The sequence below is a fragment of the Hordeum vulgare genome, chromosome 5H (genome assembly GCF_904849725.1).
Source record: "Hordeum vulgare subsp. vulgare chromosome 5H, MorexV3_pseudomolecules_assembly, whole genome shotgun sequence".
In the NCBI taxonomy this organism is placed as follows: domain Eukaryota; kingdom Viridiplantae; phylum Streptophyta; class Magnoliopsida; order Poales; family Poaceae; genus Hordeum; species Hordeum vulgare.
The window spans coordinates 434,230,038-434,251,531 of record NC_058522.1 but is presented as its reverse complement, the minus strand read 5'-3'; the positions used below and the strand labels follow the sequence as shown (position 1 = coordinate 434,251,531).

General features: G+C 45.4%; 1 pseudogene; it reads left to right on the top strand.

Moving 5' to 3' along the window:
• The first annotated feature begins 17,542 nt into the window (after positions 1-17,542).
• LOC123396830 lies at positions 17,543-21,284 on the top strand (annotated as a pseudogene).
• Positions 21,285-21,494: the final 210 nt, after the last annotated feature.

The window sequence follows — 21,494 nt, the reverse complement described above, 5'->3', positions numbered from 1 at the left end:
CTTGTAGACGAAGCGCACCCGATATTTCTCCAGGAAATGCAGGACGACGATGACATCGGAGGTGAGGGTACCAATCTCGCCCGCGATGGCCGTGACGACCTCATTGGTGGAGGCGCGATGGGGGCAGGTCAGCAGGGCGGGGAGGAGCGGCTGCAAGGTGGACGGTGGCGCCGGAGTGAACGCCGCTCGTATGGCCGGTGGAGGGCGGGGAGCGGAGCCGGAACCGGACCCGGCATGGTACTCCAATTTGCAAAATTATTGTAATTTGGTTTTGGACAAGCCGGACGTGTACGTGCTGAATTCGTGTGGTGTGTATGTGTGTGTGTTTTGATGTTTGTTCTTTTTTTCATATAGAAGCTGAAAGGAAAACAACAACAAGGTTGAAGTCACGCTACGTCTTCATCTTCTCTTTGATTTTCTCTCCAAAATCAAAGGTAATTTGATTGCTAGAAAATCCTATGTTCCTCCAATGTTCTGCTTGAAAGATGATGTGCATGTTGAGTTGTTTTTGTTGAAGTAATACCATTTGTAGTTGAGGAAGTAATAACATTTGTACCGTTGCATTTCTTATCTTATCTTACCTACTAATAAAGCAAATACTGTTTCTATCGTACGTCATCAAAATTACCCCTAAAGTTGACATAAATTACCAACCATGCCACCCGTAAGTCAAAAAACGATTCAGTTTTTCTTTAAGTCACCGCCCGACGCACATTCCTTATACCGACCTATGCCAATGTATATTGATTGTCGAACACTAGCGGGATGGAGAGAGCCTTGCTCTTCTAACCTGAAGACCTAGGTTCGAATCCCTTTACTTCCTTTTTACTTTTCTATGCTTTTTTTTTTCTTTTTTAATGAGTACATGTTTCACACAGTGTAATAATTCGGTCCGGATTCTCTGTTTAACTTCTCTACACCTTTTTGGCAGATTAAATACTTTTTAAAATATTCATATATTACAAAAATAGTTAATCATGTTAATCATTAAAGTAGTTAATACTTTTTTACATAATAGACATTTTCAAGGGAATAGAAAAGGCTCTGACCGGCATATTATGGAGCATGCAGCCTATACGTACTTTTTTACACAATACATATTTTCAAGGAAATAGAAAAGGCCGGTATATATTATGAAGCGTGCAACCTATACATGCCCAATAGGCGTTGCGTCGTGATTGGTTTATTAATAAGTGATCCGTTAAATTGCAACGAACATAGGAGTGGCGCACTAGTTGGGGTACCAAACTTCTACACCTAAGATCCAGATTTGAGTCCTGCATATCTCACTTTTTTGTTTATTTTTTAAATCGGGCAAGTACACTCATATGACTTGGCGGGAAGCACATAAAATGTAATTTGGTATTATATGTGAAGCAATTGTAATCTGAAGCATCAAAAGATCAGTTTATCTTAAGTATTTTCAATTGCTGAATCTTTCAGACCGGGCCAAGGAAAACTATACCTTTTATGATTCTATATGAAAAACACATATGGGGATGTATCTGGTGCACCGGATCCCCGTTGCACATTCTAAAATGTTCGAAAAAATTCAAAAAAAAAATAGTGCATTGACACAACATAAATGTATGTTGCCACAAAAAATCAAATCAAAATTCAAAACATTGCCTATAGTGTCGAAACTGAAGATGGATCATTGTTTCTACTATAAACGACGTGGACGACAAGAATTGATCATGTTTGTTGTTAATAGATGAATATTACGGTCGTACAATAAAAATGCAATACAAATAAAGCATCATGTGTGTATGGATTTGTTTTATCCGTTGCAACGTACGGACATTTTTTGTTAGTAGATGAAAAAAAACAAAGACGTTAATTTAATTACGACCGAGGGTATGGGATCATGAAGCATGGTGATCTGTTAGAGCAAGGCCTGGTCCGAGTAGCACATAAGAAAACAACCGAGGTGGAAATCGAGGATCACCCAACTCATGTCCATCTATACGCGGGTTGAGCCCAAGTAGAGAGCCACTACTGAGCAAGCGTTCCTTCGGAACCTTTCATCAAGGACTCTCGCGCGCCGTCATTTGATGTGTTCTCAACCATCGTCATGTGTCATATTTTGAACGTTTCTTTTGAATTTTATTTTTTATTTTTCGCACACGTTTTCGATGTTTTAGATTGGTTTCTTTTTGATCTTTTTGGTGTACCGGAATTTTACCGATCATTCTTAGTTTTTCGACAAAATAAAAAATAAAAAAAGTTCGTGAAAAACACGTTTTTTTACGAGAGGCACAGTTTTACTTTCGCGAGAGGCAAGATTTTGCTTTCGCCGTGCCTCTCGGAAACGAAAAAAAACGTGTTTCTATTTTTTTACAAGAGGATGATTTTGCTTTCGCGGAAGGCAAGATTTTGCTTTCGCGAGAGGAACGGTTTTGTCTTCGTGAGAGGCACGGTCGTGCCTCTTGGAAAAGGAAAAAAACGTGTGTTCTGTTTTTTTTACAAGAGTCATGGTTTTGTTTCCGTGAGAGGCATGCTTTTGCCTTTGTGAAAGGCACGTCCGTGCCTCTCGGAAAGGGAAAAACGCGTTTTTTTTCTTCCAGAAGCACGATTTTCCTTCCGTGAGAGGCATGATTTTGCCTTCATGAAAGGCGCGGTCGTGCCTCTCGGAAAGAGGAAAATGCGTAAAAAACGTGTTTTTTGTTTTTTTCTATCGCGAGAGGCATGATTTTTTCGTAAAAAATCGTCAAAACCTATCAACATGGGATCTAGTTTTAAAGATCTCAACGCGAGAAATCCAACGGTGAAACCGGTTCGAGATTTGAACGCATGATTCAGGAGATTAAACGTTTTGAAAAATAAATGTACAAAAAAAGGAAAACTTTGAGGTTGCGACAAGTGGCATGCATAAAGTGCGTCACTTGTCGCAACCTGGATCGAAAGTTATCTTTAAAATGAATACTCCCTAATTAATAATTTTGACCCAAGTAGATTGGTTTTATGTTTTGTTTCTTTGATTATTCTTAGCTAGCGGGTTGTCTTGTGCATTAGGGGCAGCTAAAATGCTACTCTTTCCGTCCGGAATTACTTGTCATATAATTTTATAAAAATAAATGTATATAAATTTATAATACATCTAGATACATTCATTTATTCATTTTTATGACAAGTATTTTCTAACGGATGAAATACTTTGAAAAAACTAGCATAGCATTATGTAATTTTGAATATGTATTGTTTTTGTAATAAATGTACTTTTGTGCACTTCATTAGTAATATTAGACGCATAACATATATATACTTATGTATGCCAATATATCCTAAGTTTAGCTCAAGATCTCAAGGATATAAATACTCGAGTAGCTTGCCTTGACGATCTAGGCTACTTGGTTTGTTGTTAATTATAAAGTCGAACATTCTAATTTTTTAAATTATTACATGGGAAAATCTTCATGTGACATCAAGGTTAACATCTTTAGTCGTACTTCTAGTTTTCACCTTGATATGATGTATCCAATATTTCAGAAAACATGATTATATAGCCTTTTTAAATGCTAGTTTAAAAGGTAACCAACTAAGTGATAACAAGATATATAACAAAGAACAATATGACTATCATAAAGTAAAGTGCACAAGTAAAGGGTTTGGGTAAGAGATAACCAAGGCACGCAGGGACGACAATGTATCCCGAAGTTCACACCTTTACGAATGCTAATCTTCGTTTGGACCGATGTGGGGGCATAATGCTTCCCAAGAAGCCACTAGAGACACCATAATCTCCTCACGTCCTCACACAACGCAAGATATCGTGATTCCACTAAGGGGCCCTTGAGGACGGTCACCGAACCCATACAAATGACAACCCTTTGGGGCGGTCACCGAACCCATACACTTTGGCAACCCTTGGGGGCAGTCATCGGTACATGTACAAAATGCTCTAGGCAATCTCCACAACCTAATTAGAGACCCCGACGTTTGCTCGGAGCATTACACCATAATGATTGAGCTCAGAGACACTACCAACCATCTAGGGCGCCAAAGCACCCAAGATAAATAAGCTCTAGGATGCTCAAACACCCAAGAGTAATAAGCTTCTCAACTTCTCACTTTCACATGTCATAGTGGAAAACTCAAACCGATGCAATTAACGCAATGGCAAGAACACACGAACTGGTCAAGTCCCTCACACTCAAATCACATCACAACAACAAAAGTTATAAAGAAATATGAGAGGGAGAAACAGGAGCTCACGAAGAACTCCAATATCTAGATCCAAAGGGTTCCCCTCACATAGAGGAGAAAGTGATTGGTGGAAATGTGGATCTAGATCCCCACTCTCTTTTTCCTCAAAAAGGAGAAAGAATCATTGGAGGGATTGAGAGTTAACAAGCTCGAAGAAGGTCAACAATGGGGAAAGAACACGTGCTCAAAGGATGGGGACCATTGGGGAAGAAGCCCACAACTCGTGCTCAAGCGGTACTACCGCTCGGGGAGCGATACTACCGCTTAGCATGGTTAAAATAGCCCAACAAGACAGAAAAACATCAGCGGTAGTTCTGCCAGAGAGGTAGTACCGCTTGAGTGGTACTACCACTCGGGAGAGCGGTACCACCGCTAAGAGAGGTGCTATCGCTCTCTACTACCGCTCAAGCAGATTTGGCACCAGAAGCATAAAATAAGCAAAAGTGGTTGCGGTAGAAGGAAGCGAAAGTACCATTTAATAGGTACTACCACTCGGGGGAGTAGTACTACCGCTTAAAGGAGTACTACAGCCCAAGGAAAACCAAAGCGCCAAAACCGAAACCGTCATAACTTTCACATACGGACTCCGAAATGAGCAAACTCAAGCTTGTTGGATAGACGACAACTACTATCCAACAATGAATGGTTATAGAAAGTACAAAAAATGGAGAAAAAATGCCAATAGAATAAGGAAGATAACCTTCCGAAGTATTATTTGGCAAAATCTCCAACACTAAAAACACAAATATGATACATATGAAATCCATTTTTCGATGCGCTTGAACTTATCATGATGAAGGCCATAAGCTCCAAAACTCCCAAAGCGAAAAGCCAAACAAGAACCAAGAAAGTGATGATGCCAAGAATGCAATGATTTGAGCTCTCAACAAACAATACGATCAAGCCACTCACTCGAGAGCCTCCCCCCTTGATTGTACGGCTATCGATCCTATAACCCGGACTCCCAACTACAACCATGAGACCGGTAAAATAGAAAAAACCTATCATGGTCAAATCTTTGCCTTGCGCATAGTCCACATGAGCTAGATGATGACGATCTTATCCTTCTCAAGATGGACCACCTTTTTTGATTGCATCGTCCCGATGAAGACTAGTAGATTGCTCCCCCATACTCCACTATAGGCGAGCCTCTCTTCGGCACATCTTCACATGTACATTATCATCATAATGGACGACAAGATTCAAGCATGTGATCTCTTTGTGATTCTTCACTTGACCTTGCAAACCTCAATCGTGATGGGATCACCACTTAATGTCATCCTTCATGGGTCGTATGAGATCTTCCTTTTGACGCATGTCATGGAAACATACCTAACCCCATAAAGAACACTTACAAAGATCATGGATTAGTACACAAAGCATAATGGACAATACTTATCATACCATGAGATCACTTGATCCCACTTGGTACATCTTCTACGCTTTGTCTGCTGATCAACTTGAATCACTCTTTCACTACTCGAATTCACAAATTTGCCGTGTGCCTTTCCTTTGCCGTCAGCTGACACATGGCAAAGAGCTTCTTTGCCATCAGCTGGCGCAAAGCAGACGGCAAAGACAACACCTAAGGAAAACAATTTCTTTGTCGTCGGCCTTCCCTATGCCGTCGGCTAGCGGACGGCAAAGCAACCAAAGGCGGACGACAAAGGGGTGGCAGACGGCAAAGGTGTGCCACCGTACACCCCCTCCCACCCCATAACGGGCGCTCCCTTTGCCGTCTGCCCTCCTTCTCTTTGCCGTCGGGGGGCTGACGGCAAAGCGAGGCCCCCCTAACGGCCATCTCCCTCTCCCTCTCACTCTCATCCGCTCCAACAGCCTCCTCCGCTCCGACAGTTACTTCAGTCGCTCGTCCCCCGCCCGCCGACCGCCTCCCCTCCCGTCGGCCGCCTCCTCCCCTCCCGCGGCACCCCTCCTCCCCGCCCGCCGGCTGCCCCCTCCTCCCTGCGCCCTCCTCCCCGTGACCTCCTCCCCGCGCCCTCCTCCCCGCCGGCCACCTCCCCTCCCGCCCGCCGGCCGCCTCTGCTCCCGTCTGTCGGCCGCCGCCCCCTCCTCCCCGCGGCATCGTCCCCGCGCCCGCCCGCGGCACCCCTCCTCCCCGCCCGTCGGCCGCCTCTGCTCCCGCCTGCCGGCCGCCTCCCCTCCCGCCGCCGGCCGCCTGCCGCGCGCCCCCTGCCCCCCTGCCGTTGTCCACCGCCGCCGCCGCCACCCCCTGCCGTCGTCCACCGCGGTGAGTTGCAGTTCTTCTTCCTTTTCTTTTTAAAAAAGTGAATTACTTTAGTTAGTTTATTAGGTTAGTTTTTTATTGTATATACGGTAATTTAGTTAGTTTATTTGGTTAGATTATTAGGCTAATTAGGTTAGTTAGTTAGGTTAGAAGAAAAAAAGAGGAAAAGCAGAAGGAAAAAAATGAAAAATAAAAAAGGAAAAGAAGAAAATAATTAGAAGAAGAACGGAAAGAAGAAGGAGAAGAAGAAGAAGAGGAGGAGGAGGAGGAGGAGGAGAAAAAGAAGAAGAAGAAGAAGAAGAAGAAGAAGAAGAAGAAGAAGAGGAGGAGGAGGAAGAGGAGGAAGAGGAGGAAGAGGAGGATAAGGAAGAAGAAGAAGAAGAAGAAGAAGAAGAAGAAGAAAAAGAATAGGAGGAGAAAAAGAGGAGCTGAGTAGGAGGATAAAGAAGAAGAAGAAGAAGAAGAAGAGAAGAAGAAGAAGAAAAAGAGGAGAGAGGAGAAGAAGAAGGAAGAGGAAAAGGGAACCCCGGCACCCCGAAACTGACCCTCGACCCCGGACCCCTGACGGCCGACGCCACTGACCCCCGACCATCGACCCCCGACGCCACTGACCCCCGACCCCCGACCCCCGACGCCACTGACCCCCGACGCCACTAGCCCTCGACCCTCGACGCCACTGACCCCCGACCCAGACCCTCGGCCCACGACTCCCGACCCCTGACGCTCGACGCCACCAACCCCCGACCCCCGACGCCACTGACACCCGACATCACTGACCCTGGACCCCCGACGCCAGTGACCCCCCACAACCGACGCCACTAACCCCCCGACTCCCGATGCCACCGACACCCGACACCACCGACCCTCGACGGCACTGACTCCCGACGCCACTAAGCCCCGACCCCCGACACCTCTTCTGCCTTCTTTTGAACGAGAAGGTGCTTTTCGGCCTTCTAGAGGCCCACGAGGTCATAGTTTTGTAAATTATGAGTTAGGTCACATATTTTCTGATTATGTTAATTATAAAAACATCGTATTTGTGTTGATCGCGTGAATTTCAATGTGCAGTTGTTCGACGACCTTCACGTGCGTTGGATGAGCTCCGCCCTTGCGTTTGTTGGTGAGCACAAATGACTTCTCCTCCTACCCCCTTAATTTTCTCTGTCCCGATCTTCGTGCCGATGAAACTTGATAGCTATAGGTTTCTTCAATCATGAGTATGCGTGACCAGTATGCGTCTCCCGTTCGAAAGGGCAACATCTATAAATATGCATTTCTTTGCATATTTATAACCGCCATCCTTCCGAATTGTTCAACATTATCCATGGACAGCCCGAGTATGTGTAGATTGGGTTTGTTTTCCCGTATGCTGTGCTCCGTATCCGATGCGGAATTTCGTCAGTGCCCCCCCTGTTGTTCTCCGGGTACACATCCTCTCTGCTTATTGCCGAGACGTGTATCAGGAGAACAGCGGGGAGGTGCTACCGAAATTCTGCGTCGCATCTGGAGTAGAGCATGGGAAAACGAACCCAGTCTACACATACTCGGGTGGGATTAGGACATATCTTTACCTATTAGCGTGTAGGTTGCATGGACGTAATAAAACTGACAAACTTGATTAGCGTATGAATATAGATGATGAATTATATATTTATTTCTTGTGCCCCCATAGGTAGCTAGGCAACATGAGTGATCGTGCTTGGATGTACACTGGTCACCCTAGTCAGAAAGACATAACCCATGAATGGTTAACAAAAACCAGGGGGTTTGTGAGAGCCGCATTTGCAAATGGCCAGCAAAAAACATGGTGCCCCTGTCCCAACTGCGACAACTGGAAAAAGCAGACATAGTTTGAAATGGGTAAACACCTGCAGAAGTGGGGTTTTATGCCTAATTATACGGTGTGGACTTTTCATGGTGAGTCTGACTAACGTGCCAGAGCTAAGGTGATTCGTCGTCGCACCGATGAGCATGGTACCGGGATTGAAGACATGGTGCAAGACTTTGATGATGCTCGATATTCGGACGATGAGATGGAGGAATCTGCAAAGGCCTTCTATGAAATGTTGGAGTCTTCAAAACGTCCTCTCCACGAGCAGACTGAGCTTTGTCAGCTGGATGCCATCGTGCAAGTAATGGTCTGAAGGCTCAATTCAACCTAGGCAGAGAATGCTATGACGCGATGATGACGATATTTGGACGCTTTCTACCCAAAGGCCATGTACTGCCTGCAAACATGTACCAGTCAGAGAAAATCCTCCGTGTACTTAAGATACCCTATGAGAAGATACATGCCTGTGAGAATGGATGTGCCTTATTTAGGCTTGAGTATGCGTCCTTGAACTATTGCCCCATTTGCAATTCTTCCAGGTATATTGTGGTAGACAACGGCATGGGTGAGAAGAATCAGACCAAAATCCCCATTAGTGTTCTTCGTTATCTGCCAATCGTACCAAGACTTCAACGTCTTTTCATGGTCGAAGAGACGGCCAGACAGATGACATGGCACAAATTGGGCAAAAGAACCGAACTAGATGCGGATGGGAACAGGATGCTGGTACACACTTCAGATGGTTTCGCGTGGAGGCACTTCGATGCATTACATAAGGATAAATCGGAAGATCCAAGGCAACCTAGAGTTGCCATCAGCACGGATGGGTTCAATGTATATGGTATGACGGTAGCACAATACAGTTGTTGGCCTGTATTTGTCATTCCACTAAATTTGCCACCCGGAGAGATTATGAAAAGAAAGAACATTTTCCTGACGTTGATAATTCCAGGGCCCAACTATCCGGGGAAGAATATGAATGTGTACATGCAGCCGCTTAAGGATGAGTTGCAAGAAGCCTGGGATAATGGGATCAAGACCTACGACGCGGCTACCAAAACAAATTTCAAAATGCATGTGTGGTACATGTACTCGACGCATGATTATCCGGCGTTTGCGCTATTCGCTGGCTGGTGTGTGCATGGAAGGTTCTCGTGCACCACATGCAAGGCAGCTCTTCAGTTCCGTTGGCTGCAGGCTGGTCGCAAGTATTCTTGCTTCGACATGCATAGACAATTCCTGGATCCTGACCATAAGTTCAGAAAAGACAAGAAGAATTTCATCAAAGGTAGAGTTGTCAAAAACACCGCACCAGCTGCGTTGACAGGCCAACATACCCTTGATCAGTTAAACGCTCTCGAGCCTGATCCTTTGCGTCCAAGATACTTCAAAGGGTATAATACGGAACACGCCTGGACTCACAAGTCATGCTTATGGGATCTGCCTTACTTCAAAGACCTCCTTTGCCCACACAACATTGACGTGATGCACACTGAAAAGAATATTGCGGAGGCCATTTTTGGTACATTGTTCGGCATATAGGGGAAGTCAAAAGATAATCCTAAGGCTAGAATCGATTTGGAGGCTCTATGTGATAGACCGTTGCAAAACTTGCGACAACAGAAAGGAAAGCAAAGCATAGCGAAGCCAAAGGCATGGTTCAATCTTGAAAGGCCAGCTATGAGGGAAATGCTATTGTGGGTGAAAATGCGGTTGATGTTCCCCGATGGGTATGTTGCGAATCTAAAGAGGGGAGCGAGTCTTGAGAAATTGAAAATATTTGGGCTCAAGAGTCATGATTGGCACATATGGATTGCGCGGGTAATGCCGGTGATGTTGCGTGGCTTTATCCGTGAGGATGAATGGCTAGTACTTGCAGAGCTGAGCTATTTCTTCCGTTCTCTTTGTGCGAAAGAACTATCTCCTAGCGTGCTAGATGAAATGGAAGAGTTGGCGCCGGAGTTGATCTGCAAATTAGAAAAGATCTTTCCACCGGGCTTCTTTAATCCAATGCAACATTTGATTTTGCATCTCCCGACCGAGGCAAGAATGGGGGGGCCCGTTCAAAATTGATGGTGCTACTCAACTGAGAGGATGTAGAAGACGCTTCGAGCTAAGTGTAAAAATAAACGTAGAATTGAAGCATCGATGGCCGAGGCATTCATTACTGAGGAGGCGGCAAACTTCGTGACAGCACACTACGAAGCCAAAAATCATCATTTGCATAACCCGAAGCCTCGGTACAATGATGGCGATCGAAAAAAAGTTTGATCCAACCTCAGCCTATTCAAAGGGAAGCTCGCACCATCCGGTGCTTCGAAAGGAAAATCGTTGGATGTCGAAGAATGGCGGACCATTTCATTGTATATCTTCACCAACCTAACAGAAGTGCGGCCGTACATCAAGTAAGTTCTCGGTAATTTATTGTTCCGCAATTTCTAATTGCTTTGAACTACTGTTATTCCCGGATATTTGATATAGTTGATACGTCACCGAATTCTCGGATGGAGCGGTCATCGAAAAGGATTTCGTCAAAGAGTATGAGCTTCTCGCAAAGCATGGAGGCGACTGTCCCGGTTTCATCTCTTGGTTCAAACAAAGGGTAATTAATTACCATTAAGGGCCCATTTGATTTCTTGGTCTAATTTGCGGCTAATGCATCCATTCTTTCGTATTAAACTTGTAGGCTGATGCAGAGTCTATGGACGCCGAGTTGAGACAAGTCGCTAATGGTTTTGACTATAAGGTCCGTTCATTTGACAAATACAACATCAACGGGTATCACTTTCGTACCTTTGGCAAAGAGCTATCTATGCCCGACCTAAAGTCTACAAATTGTCCTGTCTCTGCTATCGGCAAAGGAGACACCGAGTATTATGGAAGAGTTGAAGCAATTTATGAACTTCTATTCTATGGTAAAAACCCACCGACCGTCGTAGTCTTCAAATGTTATTGGTTTGAGCCGAGGGAGACTAGAAGGACTCATGAACATATAGGACTAGTCGAAATCAACCAAAACACCCACTTAGATGTTCCCGATGTCTATATTATGGCTCAACAGGCGACACAAGTTTTCTATCTACCGTGGGCCTGCCAAACTGATCCAAATCTCAAAGGTTGGGATGTCGTTTATGAAGTGCCACCACATTTTAGACCACCTACTCTCAATGAAGAGGATTACGAACCTTACATTAACCCAGACACATATGAAGGAGAATTCTTCCAAGAAACACGTATGTCCAAAAAACATTTCAAGAACCACTCTACTTCACCCCAGAACATTGAAGTAGACAGCGACAGTGAATCCGTCTTAACCCCTGAGCCCGAACAGGAAGAGCTGGAAGAAGAAGAGGTTACTGCTGCGGATGACCTGTCACTTCTTGACCGATTACATAATGGTGGCCTTCCACATGTTCTTCGTGATAGTGATGATGATGATGCATTTATTGATGATAGTGATGATCATGATGCATTTATTGACCCCGAAGCATATATAGACGAGCACGATTGTTATTAGTTCATGTCAGGTATTCAACTATTATACTATATATAAATTTTGAGTTCATGTTAGGTATTCAACTTTTATTAGTCATGTTGGTATTTATGACGATGATACACTTAAATTATATACATTTTATTAGTCCTGTTGGTATTTATGTTGTACTAATTTCATTTACTCTTTGTCATGACAGGTGTTGAAAGATGGTGGGAAAGGGTCGAAAGCACTCCGCGGCTTCTTCTTCGTCAGCGGGTGATGGGATGGGTACTTCCATTCCTGCCTCGCCTCTTCAGAGAGTGTTGCTCTCTACTATGCAAGGAGCGCCCCTCGTGAGAGGAGGTCGACCCCCCGCGAAGCCGAGAGGCACTAAAGGTACACGTTGTATTCATGTTGGTATTTATGTTGTACTCATGTTGTATGCATATTGGTATTTATATACATTTTATTACTCATGTTGGTATTTATGTTGTACTAAAGGTACATGTGGCTGCGGGAGAGGTAGGGCGGTGGCTGCCACGCCTTCTAAGGTGGCGGCTACACGATCTCCGCCACCACCCCAAGCTGATTCACCTGAGCACATGACTTCTAGGGTGGATTCGTCTGAGGTGGAGGCTACACGGTCTCCGGTTCACGAGCCTCGGGTCGACGAGCCTTCGACCCACGAGACTCGTGTCCCAGAGGCTTCATTCCAGGTGACTCCGGAGCAAAGCAGGGATGAAGGTACGTCCCAAGAGACCCAGTGGGATACCTGGGCTAAGCCAAGTGGCCATGCTGGTAGCGACGAGGAGCTGGGTGAGGGGGCTACCGTCTACCAGCGTGGTAGTTTGGGGCTCCCGCTCGTGCCAGCGACCCCCGAGCAGAGGTGGTCGATTAGGCCAAATGGGGACAAGTAAGTTAATTTACTCTTATTTAAACTTTTGCCTTCGCGTTTTCTCAAATATCTAATGTTTTGGCTTTAATTTGTCATACTGTAGGGGTTGGATTGTTGCCAAGGGTGTCCGCAAGCCCAACAGCATCCTTGGTGTTCTTTGCCGTAAAAACTTCCCAGGGTTTGTTACGTTGCCCGGTCAGGAGCGAGAGGTAGGAATGACCTGGGAGCACTACTTGGGTGCCCCGGCCCCGCCGGAGGTGTAGATCGACGGTGTTTTGTGCGACACGAGGCGGACATGGTGATCCTAAAGTTCTCGGTAATTTCTCCTTCACATAATTATAAATCAACCATAGCTATTTATTGTACTAATCGGTGTTGTCTCGTTTGCAGACCTACTACAGGTGTGAGGAGGGATACGAGGAGGACGCGACAAAGGTTATCGAAACTGAATGTCGCCGCCTACTTCAAAACTTTCGGCACGAGGCTCGGGTGCAGGCTGTTCGAGACTACTATGCCACGCGCCGTATTAGGCTTGACAAGGCGAAGTGTCGTGATGCTAAGATGGAGAAGGAGCATTACATGAAGGTAATTACATATTATTAAGGCTTTGTAGTTAGTTTCCTTCATTTGGTTCTTACGCGCTCAAATTTCTCTTTATTAACTTAGGTGCCCCCGAGATGGTGTGTGGATAAGATGGATTGTTGGGAGGCCTTGGTGGATCAGTGGTGCTCCGAAACGTGGGAGGCCAGCCACAACAACGCCAAGGAGAGGCGTGGCAAAATGGTTGGCGTGCCACACCATCAAGGGAGCGTCAACTTAATCCAATTTGGCGAGAACTGGGTATGTGGTTTGCTTCATGCCTCATGCAATTCATTCTTAATGATATCTTGAGCCCTTTACTAATACAATTTTCCTCTCTCTCTTTTAGGCGCGCCACAATAAGACGGAGGCGCCAAAGATGTACGACCTGTATGCGATGGCCCATACTGCCTCGTACAAGAAGGTCAAGGCATTCTGTGAGTCTGACCTCGAGCATCCAGAAAACTTCACCAACATCTCCTCCCACCACAAGCTCGTGAAGTACAGAGATCACGGGAAGGCGAGGAAAGGGGAGCACTTTAACTCGAGCGAGGGGCCTATTGATCCAGAGCTGGTGATGATAGCTGGCAACGGGAGGCCCCATGGCTCGATCGCCATTGGAGACGGCCTTATACGTTGTCCTAGAACTCTCCGGCAGATAAAGGCATGCCAAACGAGCTCTTGTCCGGAGATAACACGTCGTCCACGGCCAGTCGAGCTCGCCATCGAGGTTAGTTTAATGGACTCAACTATCTTTCCGCATTATGTTGTGCGTTGGAACCAATATGATTACATTGCTAACAATGAGTTGTGTTGCAGGCTGCTATTCAGAAAGAGAGAGAGGCAATGCAGGCGGCTATGGCAGAGAAGGATAAGGAAATTAGGGAGCTGGAGGAGAGGACGACTGCATTGGTGGAGGTGAAGGGCACGGAATGATGCGTCTAACAAGGCCATATACGAGCTCTTCGTGGTATGTTTCTTCTTCATGTTATTTCAAATCTTGCATTTGAATGTCCGGTTCATTAATAAATAAAAAGTTTGACTTGTCGAAACCAAATGTACAGTCTATGTGCGAGAAGAACGGCCAAGTCCCTCCGCCGATGCCAGTCATTAACGTGGCGGGGACGGTGAGTTTCATTTCAGTGCAGTGATCTTAAGAGTGTCCTCATGCTAACTACACATTGCAAACGATGTTTGGTGCAGAATATCTCCCGAAACGCATCGCACGACCCTTCTACAGTCGAGCCTTCTCCAGGGCAGCCTTCTCCAGGTGAAACAAGCCAGGGCCACCGTGCTTCACCGCTGTGATGATGATAATGGTATGTTATTTCTAGTGTTTTAATAAAAAATACCTAGACTTCCATCTAAATGACATAATTAGCTTAGTTAGCTCCAAGAAAGGCTAAATTGGCTAATTATCCTACGAAATGACATAATTAGCTTAGTTAGCTCCAAAATGACCTATTTAATAAAAAAATGACCTACAGTTAGCTAAGTTATCTCCTAAATGACATAATAAGGCTTACGTAGCTGCAAGATGACATATTCCCCCTAACTTAGGTATTAAATGGCCTATAATTAGCCTAGATAGATCCAAAATGGCTTAATAAGCATAGTTTGCTCTAGAATGACTTATTTTACCCAAGTTAGCTCCGAAACGACCTATAGTTAGCTAGGGTTCCACCTAGATGACATAATTAGCTTAGTTAGCTCCTAAATGGTCTATTTAATAAAACATGACCTATACTTAGCTAATTATCCTCGAAATGACATAATTAGCTCCAAAAAGGCATTCTTAGTCAATTTAGCCCGAAGAAGGGGACAAGAGGAGAAGAAAGAGGAAAAATGAAAGGAAGGAAGGAAGAAGAAGAAGAAGAGAAGAAGAAGAAGGAGAAGGAGGAGGATAAGGAGAAGGAGAAGAAGGAGGAGAAGAAGGAGAAGGAGCTCCACCTTCTCCTTCTTCTTCCTCCTTCTTCCTCCTTCTCCTTCTTCTTTTCTTCTTCTTCTCCTCTTCCTTCTCCTTCTCCTCCTCCTCCTTCTTTTACTTCTTCTTCTCTTTCTCTTCTTCTACGTAGCTTAGACTCATCCAAGAAAGGCTAAATTGGCTAATTATCCTACAAAATGACATAATTAGCTTAGTTAGCTCCAAAATGACCTATTTAATAAAAAAAATGACCTACAGTTAGCTAAGTTCTCTCCTAAATGACATAATAAGGCTTACGTAGCTGCAAGATGACCTTTTCCCCCTAACTTAGGTATTAAATGGCCTATAATTAGCCTAGCTAGATCCAAAATGGCTTAATAAGCATAGTTTGCTCTGGAATGATCTATTTTACCCAAGTTAGCTCCGAAACGACCTATAGTTAGCTAGGGTTCCACCTAAATGACATAATTAGATTAGTTAGCTCCTAAATGGTCTATACTTAGCTAATTTCTCTCCGAAACAACCTATATATACACTTCTTAATCTAGTATTATTCTTCTAACTTTCTTATTTGTCATTTTGCAGATTACCTTCACTTCACGGGAAGCTTGGATTATATTGATGGAATGCTTGAAGATGTTTTCCTGTACCATGGCTTGTATTGAAACTATTGTAGTATATGGATATATATGAAACTTTGTATGCATGTGGATGAAACTGGTGTAATATATGGTTTGGTACGGATGCAACTTGCATAATATGTATGCACTATGGATGAGAGTTATTTTAATATGGTTATGAGTACGGAAAGAAATTTATTTATGTCAAATATATATATATATATCCTGATTATTGTTAAAAATGCTGGATATAATAAAAAATAAATTAAAATGGGGCAGGTTCCCCTCTTTGTCGTCTGCCCCCACATGGCAAAGGGGGTTGGGCAGACGACAAAGGGGGGAATCTGCCCCCTCTGTTTCCCCTCTTTGCCGTCTGCTCCCACATGGCAAAGGGGCGTGGGCAGACGGCAAAGGGGGGAATCTGCCCCCTCTGTTTCCCCTCTTTGCCGTCTGCCCCCACATGGCAAAGGGGGTGGGCAAACGGCAAAGGGGTGAATCCGCCCCCCTCTCTCCCCTCTTTGCCGTCTGCCCCCACATGGCAAAGGGGGGACGACAGACGACAAAGAGAAGACGCCTGTCGTTAACACTTAACGGGGCCGTTGCAGTATATGCCGTCCCAGTTAATTTGCCGTCTGTACCCTCATGGCAAAGATTCTTTGTCGTCCGCTTTACAAAAGCAGACGGCAAAGAACCTCTTCACCGGATTTTTTTACCGTCTAGTTTGCCGTCTGCTCACCGACGGCAAAGCCTTTGCCGTCCGTGGTTCCCCCCTTTGCCGTCTGCCATGGCAGACGACAAATTTCTGAATTTCAGTAGTGTTTGCCTTAGTCTTGATCAACCTTGTATCTTACCTTCTATTTTCATAAAGATGATGTCTTGAAGGTAACCATGAATGTTCACACTATCTTCGTCTTCAAGACATGCTTGCAATAAGCTCAACACTCACACGACCAATCTTTTGATAAATCCTTGAGTACCACCTTGATGACCACACAAACTCCTTAAAACCAACAAATGGACTTCAAAAAATGCCTATGAACAAATCCTCAAAATAAAACTCAAAGCAACCATTAGTTCATAGGGATGTCATCAATTATCAAAACCAACACATGGAGAAATGTGCTCTAACAAAGGCACATACAACTGGTTTAGGAGGGCAAAATTGACTTTTTGCATAGATTGTCGAATCAGAACCTTTTCTGATCGGTCGCATGTAAAAACTTATGAACTCCGACGTTTTTGGTTGTGAAGGTTGCATACACATATGCACTTTCATTTCTAATCAAATTACTATTTGGGTGTTATTAATTAACATTTACACTTCAAATGTATCTAAATGGGGCCGAACCCGAGGCAGATGGTTTGGGCATGTAGTTGGAAGATCAGCTCATGTATCCGTGTCCACAGAGGAATAGTGAGTCCGATTTGTAGCACGACTTTGGAGATCCCCTCAAGCACACATTGTGCTTTTAGTGCTGCTCGCAGTTGAAAGCAAAAAGGATGGGCATCCAAGAGATTTGATCCCACGACCTATTGAAGGGTATGCACAATAAATCTCTCCCTAATAATAAAGCAAATACAGTTTCTGGTCGTCCGTCGTGGCAATTTTGCGAAAAAGCCCCTCCGTTTTTGAGGATTCAACCCGCAGTCCTTCTGTAAGTCAAGTCGAACCGTTATTTTACGTTTTGCACAAAACCCCCTATATTTTATCTGAACTAACCCGTCCCTCCTTTTCCCCTCTCTCTCCCCACAACCCCCACCCCGCAAATGGCGACGCCGCCGGCTCTGGTAGGCGTAGAGGGACCTCCGCCGCTGCTCGCTCCTCCTCCGACCCGAGCTAGCCATCGTCGCCGACCTCTCCGCCCACGTCGCCGCCCGCTTCCGCCTCCACTGCTCCTGCCCTTGCGCCCTAGATCTGTCTCGCTGCCGACCCTGCACCTCCACCACGCCATGCCGCTGGCGGCCTTCCTCGTCGGACCTCCGGCCGCTCTGCCACCTCGTCGGGTGTGGGACAAGCTGGCGTCCGCCAGGGTCGTCTACCTCGGCGAGGCCGAGCTGGTGCCCCGTGCACACTCAGCGCTCAATCTTGCTACGCGATGCACACCCAGGTAGATGCGCTCCTCAGTACAACATGCAGCTTTGGAAGACCCATCGAAAAATCCGAAAGCTACCAGATCGTATGAAAAAAGCACTCGGGGAGAAGGTGGACCAGGCAAAAAAATCCTCTTGCTGATTTGAATTTGCAGTAACTAATTTTATTTGATTTTGTAATATCTATGAGATCCAAAAACATGAGATTGGGAGGCACAATTCATCTTTTTGCAGATTTGATATATGTGAACTCGAGCTCCTGTAGATTTTAATTTGTTTACTAGAGCTCCTGCAGATTGACATTCATGGACATATACTCCTGCAGATTTCATCCAAGGTATATCACACCCAGTAGTTAGACCATGGTGAGAACGATATGTAGCTGTTGTCTGCTGATGCCCAAGATTATATTACAACTAATTCCATGGCCTTGGCAGCTCAAAGGTGAGTGCAAGTGTATAATTTCACATGATAATTTTCTTGGAAAAAGTTACAACATACTTGGTATATAATAGCATTGCAAATTTTGGTAATCAAAAGTGTGTGCATATGGATACTTTGATTGTCAATGCAGGGATGCACTCAGTTTTCTAAAGGAAGACCCTGTACGCAGATACATCATACATGTATCACTTTAGAACATCAATACATGAACGACATTAATCTGCCTGAACAAAATCCCATGTGTGAAGAATGTGGTATTGTTTACCTCGACTCAATGTTTCTTGCTGTATAGAGATGTTGTATTTGGATGAAGTTAAATATTTGCATAGAAGAAATGAACATGTATATTTACTTTTACTGCTCCATGTATATCTCAGTAAGTTATGGGTCATACAATTTCCGTAAACGGACTCTAAGCTAAGGCTAATCATGTCTTATCATCAATTGTCTCCATAGGAGTTCCTGTTGTTGTTCACCTCTCACCAATCAATTCATGTGTAGGCGTGCTTGCAGAATGAGATATACATGCACATGTGGCGTTGCTGCCAGCGTACTTCTCCACGGCCAACCATCATTGTCCGTTGCAGGTATCTTGCTGATGTCTCAATCCACACGAGCTGTAATCCTGTGCTGAGTTCGTCTTATAATTCTGATGTTGAGTGATGGGTCGTCGACACCCACAACTTATGTGCACTCCCATTCTCACGTAGCAAATTTTATACTAATCGCCGAACTCAACATTATGTATACCATGGTGATGGATGCGTGTATTCTTATAATACATGAGGAATGTTGAGATAATATAGTACATCAAGCGTATGTGCTCACCGTGAAGATCGATGTGTGTTTTCTGTTAACTCTGGATATTTTTAATATATTTTTCTGTTCCAAATGACAAACTGCACGCATGATTAAGTTCATGGATCCATATTAAGGATCAATATAGTTAACAAGCATTCATATGCACTGGTTTCAATAACTTGCACAATCATAAGATCCATAGTGCATCAATGATTCAAGGTTTGTTCACGGTAATCACAAAAAGGTGTGTTCACTTAACTATTATTTAGTCCATTTAGCTATTAGTATAAAATTGCATGATATCAATATTACACAACCAAGATGCATGTAGTAATTGGTTTCGGTACAGGAGTTTTGCCCATTGTCAGGAGCATCACTATGCTTGCCTTGCAGAAATTATGCAGGGCAGCATGACTGTAAATGTCGGCCCTTCATTCTCTTTACTAGATAGAATCACAAAATGCCGATTTGGATGATCCTTGAACACGAACATGCAGTTTTTAAAGATAAAATGTGTGGATGCGATGTGTTTTTTCTCCCGGTGCAACGCACGGGCATATCTTGCTAGTAGTAGTTCATGTACATGAACAAAATAATATGAGGTAATAGCACCCCAGATCCTAGAACTTGCAATGAATGTGATGATTTGGTCCTACAACTTGCAAAGTGACCCTATTTAGTCCCAGAACTTGTAAGTTTTGTGCAATTCTAGTCCACAGCCAATCACAGCACGCCAAGTGGACAGGGTGGGTCAGGGTGGATCATTTTACATACAGCCCCTTACATTTGTCACTTATTAATCGGTATCTGAGAAACACCTACCATCATGTACCGGATGAGGTAATTAAATAACTAAAAAAACCTAATATAATCTTTCCATCATGCATGTCCTACGTACTACTAATAATATACTCAGCTCATTTCATTTGTTACTTATTCCCTGTCCTGTGAATGAACTATTTACTTACTTAATCCTGCATGAGGAGGAGGAGGAGGAGGAGGCAAAGAAGAAGGAAGAATCACCGGCACCCGCCGCCGCACCCGAAGCTGCACCGGCACCGGCACCGGCAGAGGAGAAGAAGGACGAAGCAGCATCATCACGACCAGCCGACCAAGACAAACCCAAAGAGGAAGAGGCATCTCCTCCGCGCCGGTGTCGGTGGTCCTGGGCGTGGAGGTGCACTTCACGGGCTGCGTCAAGCGGATCAAGCGCTCCCTCCTCCGCTGCAAGGGCGTGGAGGCCGTCGACGTCGACATGCCAGCCAACCAGGTCACCATCAAGGGTGCCGTCGACCCGCATGCCCTCTGCGCCCGCCTCCGCGCCAAGACCAAGCGCCACGCCACCCTCATCTCCCCCTTACCGCCTCCCCCGCCTACCGAGGGCGAGGAGCCTGCGCCGCCGCCTCCTCCGGCGCCGCCGCTCATCACCGAGGCCCGCACCATGGAGCTGCTCGTCAACATGCACTGCGAGGCCTGCACGCAGCAGCTGCAGACCAAGATGATGAGGATGAAGGGGGTGGTCAACGCCGAAACCGACCTCGCCGTCGGAAGGCTCACCCTCAGTGCCACCGTGGACGATGACAAGATCGTGCAGTACATCCACCGCCGCACCGGGAAGATCGCCTCCGTCGTCCCGCCGCCGCCGCCCCCGGAGCCGCCCAAGGAGGAGGACCCACACCCACCTGCTGCTGCTGCTGATGCAGATCAGCCACCCAAGGAGGAAGCACCAGCAGTGGACGGCGACAAGAAGGAAGATGGCCCGACTGCTGCAGAGGCCGGGAAGGAGAAGAAGGAAGGCGAGGAGGACCAGAAGCCAGGGAAGCAAGAAGGTGTGGTGGTGGACGGCTTCCCGCCGGAGGAGATGATGAAGCGGATGATGTACTGGCCCTATGGCGGCAGCATCCACTACAAGATGCACCCGGCCGACACCGAGGAGGCCATGATGGCCAGGAGGATGGCCATGCACGCCATGCCCCCACCTCTTCCGCCGCCACCGCAGCACCACCACCACAATCCCTACGCCATGATGCACCAGCAGCAGCACCAGTGGGCGCCTCCGCCGCCGCCTCCTCCTCCGATGTACAGCAACTACAACTACGGCAACAGCTACATGATGGAACGGCCGCCGCAGATGTTCAGCGACGAGAACCCCAACGCATGCGTCATCTCCTAGCTAGCTAGCTCGGATCCATGCATCCATCCATCCATCGAGACGTGGATCATATAGATCATCCATACACATTTGTATAAAATCAGGAATTGAAGAATCCCAAAAGCCTGATGATCTAGCTAGAGATAAATGATTTTTTTTTGCTAATCCATTTGCTACGTACCTCGTTTGCTTCACGAAAACAATTAATGGGTATAAGTCACCTTTGAGAAA